Raw genomic sequence first — 9,424 nt, 5'->3', positions numbered from 1 at the left:
GGAGAAACATTTCAAAAGAAGTAGCAACAAGCTCGCGAGCGTTTACTCGCGAGTAACCGAGCAAGGTGTGATTTATTATGGTTTTGACAGACAAATTAATTGTATAACCATCATATCGATAGTAAACTACTAGTTTGTAGTCAAAAGCCCTTGAAAACCATAAATCTGGAGGGTAAGCAGCTTTTTTTCCGAAAAGCACAATATGCCTCTGAGCAGCTCCGAACACGTTCGCGAATCACTTTTTGCTTCAGTTACTCGGGAGTCGACAGATGCGAGTAAGCCAGCGCTCTGACGCTCGGGAGCGTTTGGTTTTGTTTTTGTTCCAGTTCAGATGAAGCGTTCGCCACTTTCCATCACTGCACACCACTCCCAATCTCGTAAAATTGCATTTTAAAGTTAAACAGTCCTGATTTTCCATACCTGTAATTCCTTTGTCATGTAAGTCAAATATACGGATTCAATACTTTTATACTTCAATACTCTGATATGGCATCGCTGTTGGATGATCGAAAAGCGCGGTTTTCTTCGATCCGATCGGTTTCTTCCAACTGGGAGCACGCAAATCGAGAACGATGGCTATCTGCGGTCACCTGCAAGCACTCGATCGAGTCCCGATGATAAAGCCTTGAGTGAAAATATATTTCCATTAATTAATGAACCTCTTGCTCCCTAACAGAACGGCTCATTGATTCGTGCGAAGGAAATATGGTAAGTAAGTAGCAGTAGCAGCAGGAGGGGAAAACTACACCTGTCGATTACGTTTCTTGTAGCGCTGCACCATGTCGATGCAATGTATGACGTTACTTCTCGTAACATGTGTATGGAATGCCTCTCTCCGCTTTCGTCTCCCTCTCGATTAGCACCCTTCGGATCAGAATTCTTTCTGCGCGTACCAAACCGCCGCCGCCGCGCCAACAGAGTATACCCCATTAGGCATAAAGACGTTAGGCATAAGGACGTTAGGCATAAGTATGTTAGGCATAATTGACGATAGGCATAAAGACATTAGGCATAATGGACGTTAGGCATAAAATACGTTAGGCATAATGGACGTTTGGCATAAAATAACTTGCGTGTATGTAATTCAAAAACTCTTCTCATATCGAAAATTATTCGGGTCCATTTAAAAATGCCATTACGTTGATGGGGGTGGGTGGGTGCTTTAAAATGTAACAGCTTTTAAAAAGTGTGGAAAATTCACACAAAAAGCGTTACGAGGGGGTGGGTTAATTGGTTGGTTATAAATGCAATTTCCGGTGTTATGAAATTTAACAATGAATCGATTATCGCAAGATATGGAAGAAGATTATTATCATGGTCATTGTTATAATTCTAAAGTCCAGTTCAATCCATTTTTGTAAGTATCTATTTTTAATTGCAATGTGCAAGTGTTATTCATTTCTAGAGATGTTTAGTTTGGTGAGTTTATACCATTTCTTACATTTCTCTTACATAATTGCGTTAATTCTAAAGAAGGGAAATCTTCCATATAATTATTAATACTTATAATGCAAATAATTAACTTGTTGACAGCAATCTAGAGTCAAGCAAAAAATTCATGTTACGATAGGCGATATAATCTTCAACAATAATATTCTGGTAGTGTGACGCCAATAAGAGCGTAACATTCCCACTCCGAGTCTGCTCGTCAATTTAATGTGGTGAAAACAGTTCTTTTGCCTCTTCTGCCAACAATTTTCGATGGTTTTCAAACAATTTTGATCAGCCACATTTGAAAGTATTACCAAAAGCACCTTGAAAACATTTGAAATTCTTCGCGTTTGAAAAGTAAAATTTGATTTCAAGTCAATTTAACATTCAATCTCAAATTTAACATAACATAGCATTTAGCATTAAGAATGGCGTGCATTTTTTAATGGGAATATTTACACCAACAATTCCAATAACTATTAGAACAGCAAGAACCAACAAAACAGCATATTGTTGGAAGAAGGTCCCTTTCTTACAGTCATTAAATTGACCGTATAGGTATAAAGAACAGCCTATGATCCAAAGAAGGGAAAATGTATGATGGAAGTATTAAGAGCAATAGTGATATTAATTTTTGAATAAGTACGTCTCGAAAAAACAGTTTAATTATGAAAGAAGAAAAAAATTCTGATTTGAACATTAGCAGCACTAACTACAATAATTTTGTCGACAGTTTAACTATAAAGAACAGCCTCCAATTTAAAGAAGAGATAATCTCTGATGAAAAATTTGTCAATAAAATGTGTACGACCTAACTCAAAAGATTAGCAGCAGTTACAGCATCATTCATATTCTTGGCATTACTCCCCAACTCAAGCTTTTAGCTTTGTGTTCTAGGAGCACTTCCACAGTTATTAACCAAATGTTTGCTTTGCCAAGGTAGCCATTTTACATTCTTATTTGTTCACGACACATGAACACGTTTGCACTTCATGGCAAAGGATCCTCGATGGACTTGAAACCGAACTAAAAAACCTCCAGCATGGCTTTACTCTATGGAAAGTTACTACAAAGCTAATGAAGGCAATTAACAGCATTTCCATGCCAATCATTTTATCAACTTTTGTCCTAGAAATTGACCTCAAAGGATTCACAACTATGGAACGACTGCAATCGTATTTCAAAGGACACAATTTTGATCTTTGAAGCCCTCCACAATTACCAAAAAAGTCAGCTCACTTTTCACACAAATAATCTCATTTTTTTATTTTGAGAATTATGCCTATCGTCCATTATGCCTAATGTCCATTATGCCAAACATCCATTATGCCAAACGTCCATTATGCCTATCGTATTTATGCCTATCGTACTTATGCCTAACGTCCTTATGCCTAACGTATTTATGCCTAACGTCGTGCACCCGCGCCAACAGTATACATATATTGCGGAGCCCTGAAATACTTTCGTCATAAAATTTAATGTTAATTATATGTATCTGTTCTGTTTCAGAGAGCATCTCTCCGCTTTCGGTCTTAAAGTGTATCTCTCGGATGTATAGCTTGCACGCTTGCCTCGTTAAAGGAGTCGTAATGGGAACTTTTCCTGCGAAGGCGCGTCGGTTGATGCTTGCTCCATGCTAGGGTGGCCTAGACCAGAAAAATCTTCAGTTACAAACTCAAAATTTGTTCATTTTGACGAAAGGTTATACCTAAGGAAACTGAAATTTGGTTTTCCTTCGGTACATATAGCAGTTATGAATGAAACTCAAAAGAGATCCAAACTTTTTTGTTCATCGTAATAATCGACTGGATGGAGCATGTAGTGGAGTTGCAATCATCATTCATGGGCGTATAAAACATCAACTTTTATCGAATTTGAAACCAAAGTTTTTGATAAGATTTTCACAAAATGTTTTTTCTATACAAAAATGGAACACCTTATTGCTCCACACATGGATACGTCGGCCATACCATACATCGGGAAGCGGCAAGATGCGTGTTTCGGTGTCATTCCGTAGAATCCCCTCCCACCTCATCCACCTCCCCACTCTTATCGTGCAGATTTTTCTGTGTCATTGTCATTCCACGGCAAACCACCCTCAACTCATCATCGTTTTCGTCATTTTCCGGGACGACGACGGCGAATTTTCATCATCTAGTCATAAAACTAAGAAGTACAACAGCTCTCCTAGTGCCTTAATGCACTGCGGTGGCTCTTTCTATTCAACTCCCGACTGCGACGACGACGACAACTACTACGTCGCCAACTATTATTTCATTAAAATGAAAGTGAGATTTATCCTGCACATGGAGCTCTCCCAGTCGTCCCAGCAGGCGATTCTGCCTCATTGAGTCGCATACTCACATTGGGGAGTGTGGGGCAAAAGTTCTACCTTAGTAGAATAATTAATAGTTCCAGAATCACTATAACAGTTGGGACAAAAATACCACAGAGTGAACCTTCAACACATTGGCAAGAACTTTGCTGAACAAACTAGTGGAGGACAAAGGTTCACTGACGGACACACAAAATATCGATACTTATATGATAGGCATAACTTGTAAAAGCCATGAACTGAAGTATGCAGAAAAATGCACACTTTTTTCGCACAATCATGCCTATTTAAAGATACAGTCAACCCTCCATTACTCGATATTCGGTATATCGATAAAGTGTTTAACCATAACCATAGAAAAAGTTGGTCTTCACGGCTACCTCGATGATCCCTTTGATCGCATTTGCATCGATTTATAGTTTTATAACTCGATAACTCGCTTCAATATCGACGACATTGCCCCACCTTCCCCTATAGACGGGAGACAAAGTTTTCCTTCTGCTTTTGGCTTTAATTTTGAGCAAAAGCCCGAAAGTGCGTTCCTCCGTGCTGTAGCTATAGTTGGACAAAAGTTTTCCGGTCGTCGTCGTCGTCATCGTCAAATGAGCGGATGCCAGTGGCGCTACTTTAAAGGCGTCCAACTGGGTCCGGAAGATGTTGGCGAGAGAAGGGAGGAGGAGAGGTGGGAAAACAATTTCAAAATATTATTATATTCTAATATGCAATAATAGCATTAGCACCCGATAACGTGTGGCGTCGGAGAGGAGCTTCCGGCGGGGGTTTTGTCGTCGATCGTTTCTTGGCTGTCGTCGAGAGAGAGATAGTGTAGACACTTGTTAACATAACCGCACACACATGTGGCGGCGGTTTATAGGAAAATTGAGGCGGTGATGAGGAACTTTGAGAATCGCGTGATTTGCGAGTTGCATCGAAGATAATCGCGAGCAGGAGTTCACAATGTCCAAAGGCCTGCACCGGATCGAAGCTGGATGGACAACTTCTAACGAAAAGAAGTTATCATGGATCTATGTTAGAAATCTTGGTGTAGTCATCTGTTCAACATTCTGCATTGAAAATTTCTATTATTTCAAAGGGTGAGCATCTTAAAAAAACTTCTACAGAATTCAGTACGAGATTTGAGCTTTGAAGAGTCACTAAAGTTGAAATTCTATTCTACCAACAAGCCATTCTCAAATTCTAACAAATAACGAATTTCTCATTAAATATAGGTTTTGATTGGATATAATTTCGGATTGTGTTGTGGGTGTGGGTCTGACGGCTTCAGTCGTTAGTCTAATTTAATGTAGGTGTTTCCAACTATCGGTAATCTCTCTAATACAGCAAAATTTCAGGATTGCAAATTTTGATCAAATTCGCTAACTTCTATCTGTGTCTTCTGATTTGTAACAAAACCATAAAATTCCACTGATATCTTCGAGCACTTGCAGGAATATGGGATTCTTATGCGACTGGTCGAACAACCCTTCTCAAAATACTGTTTGGTCCAAGATTAGTTTTTTTTCTCTTATAATTTCTAGGAGTTACCCTCAAAATCTTACATTTAGGGTTAGGCAATGCAGAATTCGTTTCAATTGATAAAGAAGCATGATCAAAGCAAGCGAAGAAAAATATTGCATCTGTATCGGTTCATGATCGGAAATATTTTGCTAGTTGTGATAAGCTTGATAAACAGTAGAGCCCAGAAGAGAGAGCGATGATTTTACAAATAGGAGTGGTTTTTTTTTTTCTTTAATGGTATGATAAACAGTCCCTGAATATGCTATAACAATAGTGCTCCCGAGGTTCGGAGCTTGTTGAGATATGTTTTATTCATGCCGCTGTTATTTTTCCCAACATAATTAGAGCTATAGTAGTAGACAAAAAACAGACTCTCATGATGTGCTGTGGATCATGATTGCTACAGAGAGTGACTAGTGACAGATACTCTCAATTTTCTCAGAATCAAACCCCTGCTTAAGGTGTTCAAAGGGTAACATTTTTTGGGTTTTCATAGGATAAAATTGGTGTAGTCACAATCTATGTGATGTTTCCTTAAATTTAACTTTTATTGATGTATTGAAGATTCGTAATTGAAATCGTCTGTTCCTTTGACAAAATCAATATAACTGAAACGGGAATAAGATTCGGTTTCTGATCAAAGGGGCACTCGAACGTGAACAAGAATGAAGGTGATTGTCATTTAGAATCGCAACGAAGGTGTCAGCAAATGATGAGTCCAGAATCGATACCACTAGTGAATGCATTCACGTCTCGCTCTGGAGTAGAATTGGCCACAAAAGGCGTGGAACACTGAACCAAGCACTGAGTATCAGTTCCCGGGATAAGATCATGCACAAGCATCGAATATGGTCCACTTGTGTAAGACTAGAGTAAGCGAATAGCTCAGTAACTTGAAAAGTAATTCAAAATATGTATCATTAAACTTTGAGAATCGCGTGGTTTGCGAGTTGCATCGAAGATGATCGCGAGAAGGAGTTCACAAATGTCCAAAGGCCTGCACCAATCGAAGCTGGATGGACAAGATGGATTTCATGTTGGAAATCATGGTGTAGTCATCTCTTTAACATTCTACACAGACAATTTCTATAACAGTCCTCTTACTTCAAAGGGTGAATTTCTTTAAAAAAAAACTTCTACATAATTTAAGTACGAGATTGCCCTCTTGAAAATTTGAAGTTTGGCTTTGAAGCATATTCACCTTAAGAAACTCTCAAAAGCTCAAATCTTGTACCTTAATTTTGAGGATTTTTTTTCAGAAGCTCACCTTTTCAAGTCAGAGGATAGTTGTAGAAATTTTCAATGTAGAATGTTAAAGAGATGACTCAAATTGAAATTCTATTCTGCCAACAAGCCATCCTCAAATTCTAATAAATAACGAATTTGCGTCTGACGTCTTCATTCGTTAGTCTAATTTATTGAACGTGTTTCCAACTTATGATTGCGAATTTCGCTAATTTCTGTCTGTGTGTTTGTGATTTGTAACAAAATCATCAAATTCCATTGATATCTTCGGAGAACTTGCCGGGAATATGAGATTCTATGCGACTGTCAAACATCCCTTCCCAAAATTCTGTTTCGTCCAAGATACAGTTTTTTCTTCTTGTCATGTCAAGGAGCTACCTTCAAAATCTTACATTTAGGGTTAGGCAATGCACAATTCGTTCTCAATTGATTTCGAAGCACGATCAAAACAAACGCTGTAAAATATTGCATCTGTATCGGCTCATGATCGGAAATGTTTGCTAGTTGCTTGACAAACGGTAGCAGCGAAGGAGAGCCCAAAAGAGAGAGCGATGATAAAATCCTGTTCTTCTCGCTTATTTACCAGTAGGGGTGTTTTATATTCATTACTGGCATGATAAACAGTCCCTGAACATGCTATGGCAATAGTGCTTCCGAGGTTCGGTGCTTGTTTAGATTTGTTTCATCATGCGCTGTTATTTCTCCGACATAACCAGTGTTATAGCAGTAGACAAAAAACAGACTCTCATGATATCTGCGGTTCATGATTGCTACAGAGAGTGACTAGTGAGAAACGATCTAAATTTTCTTAGAATCCTACCCCTGTTTAAGGTGTTCGAAGGGTAACATTCTTGTTTTGGGTATTCATAGGATAAAACTGGTGTACCACAATCTATGTGATAGGTATTTCCTAAAATTCAGCTTTCATCGATGTACTGAAGATTCGTAATTGAAATCGTCTGTTCCTTTGACAAAATCAGTAAAACTGAAACGGGAATACGATTTTGTTTCTGATCAAAGGGGCATTCATACGTAAACAAGAATGAAGGTGATTATCATTTAGACTCCTAACGAAGGTGTCAGCAAATGATGAGTCCAGGATGCATGTTCGTCTCGATCTGGAGTGGAATTGGGCCACAAGATACGAGTAACAGTGTTACACTGGAAAAACGAACCAAGCCCTGAGTATCATTTCTCGGATAAATCATGTATAAGCATCGGAAAAGGTCTACTTATGTAAGGCCAGTGTAAAACGAATAGCCCAGTAATTTGAAAAGTGATTCAAAGCATGTACGATGAAAGATTATTTTTTTGGATTGCCAGCCAGATCTAAGCAAAATTTGAGGATTTTTTTATAAAATCATGAGATTTTTGTGTATTATCAGTGGAATCTTAAACATTATTTACAACTTCCAAGCAGGGTTTTCAAAGCTTAGGGAATTCAAGAATTACTTGTCGATATATGGGAATTCCTTGTGGAACCTCTGGGGTTTCTAGCGGGACTTCAAAAGATTCAAAACAAATTATTTTTATCAACGGCTTGGATTGATTTCTCAGAAAATTGAGATTATCTCTCACTTATCGCTCTCTGTAACAATCATGATGCGCAGCACATCATGAGAGGTGAATTAAATCCAGGAATAGGTCCATGGAGAATTTCGTTCTCCGTAAATCATCTGACATGATCTCGGAAAGTGATTTTAGCAAAAATAAAAATGACTATATTTTCAATAATAATCCAGAATTTTTTAAAAGATTAGTAAATCATTCTGCAAGAAAACAAAATACATAATCAAATATGTTCGAAGAAATTTGTGACATGTCCATACATTTCTAACACAATATAAATTGAAAAGGAATAACAATTCTTCTTGAAATTCTTAAAAATTTGAGGGTACAGAAGCTTAAGCAGAGTTTCCGTAAAATTCTTGAAATACAATATGAAAATATCAGTGCTCCAAAACACTTTTGTATCAATTATTTTTGGTATGGGGAAGAAGTCTTGAGACCAAAAATGATAATTTGAAAACCCAGATGAAGACCTGAAATTAAAGATGGCGATTGTTTCCTGATGGTTTAGCCTTTAAAACCATGTATACACGCTCAAAAAAGAGTTCTGGAAAACGTGAACTGTCAAAATACACCATGAATACCACCATGTTAACGCATAAACTGTTGACTAAGTTCTATCTTGGCATTTAGGCAACCACACTCTCTAGGTGTTGTGTTTAGCCTTGTTGGCAGGCGCATGTACCTAATAATCTGAAGCTTTTTGTTTAACTCCGGAACGGCGCTGATATTTTTTGTTCGACCATTCTATTGACACCGAATAGGTGCCTGCTCTTCATTATCAAGCTAACCGTGGTCAACGAAAACGCCGGTAAAGAGAAACAACAAAGATTTTTGTCGTGACTAGAAGCTTGTGTGATGGTAGTGAGCGTCGTTGGGTCGCACTGAGCTGAAACAGTGATGAAAACTTTTTATTGTTCGTCATCGTCACTGATAGTCTGTCACATCCGGCGACTAATAACAACTTTGTTTGTAAATAAAATAATAAATCACAAAAAAGTTAATGGAATCTTTTTCAAAAAGTTCAAAATGAAAAAAAAAACTTTGATTTATGTTTGGATTGAGCGATTAATGGCAGAGTTTTTAGAGGAAATTCTGTCAAAATTTGTAAATACACTCCTGGTGAGAAAGGTACCTGGCAAAGTTCCAGGCAAAATCTTAGGCTATTTTCTGCGAGATTAAGCTAAGAATGTTTTATACCAATTATACCTTATACCAATTAATTTTGAATTCATGTTGGCTTTTTTGACTAAACAAGGTAAAGTTTTTGATGGAAATTTTAGGAGAATTGTTGAAATTCATCTAAAATTCCGCAAAAATCTGAAT

General features: G+C 37.8%; 1 long non-coding RNA gene across 1 annotated transcript; it reads left to right on the top strand.

Annotated features, from left to right (window-relative positions):
* Nucleotides 1-1,502: 1,502 nt before the first annotated feature.
* On the top strand, nucleotides 1,503-2,207 carry LOC110681259. Its single transcript, XR_002503140.1, has 2 exons — nucleotides 1,503-1,647; nucleotides 1,955-2,207. It is a non-coding gene; the product is annotated as an uncharacterized LOC110681259 (long non-coding RNA).
* Nucleotides 2,208-9,424: the final 7,217 nt, after the last annotated feature.

This window comes from Aedes aegypti, unplaced genomic scaffold (assembly GCF_002204515.2).
Source record: "Aedes aegypti strain LVP_AGWG unplaced genomic scaffold, AaegL5.0 Primary Assembly AGWG_AaegL5_hic_scaff_624_PBJ_arrow, whole genome shotgun sequence".
In the NCBI taxonomy this organism is placed as follows: Eukaryota; Metazoa; Arthropoda; class Insecta; order Diptera; family Culicidae; genus Aedes; species Aedes aegypti.
The sequence above is the reverse complement of the archived record's forward strand: the minus strand, read 5'-3'. Positions and strand labels throughout refer to the sequence as shown.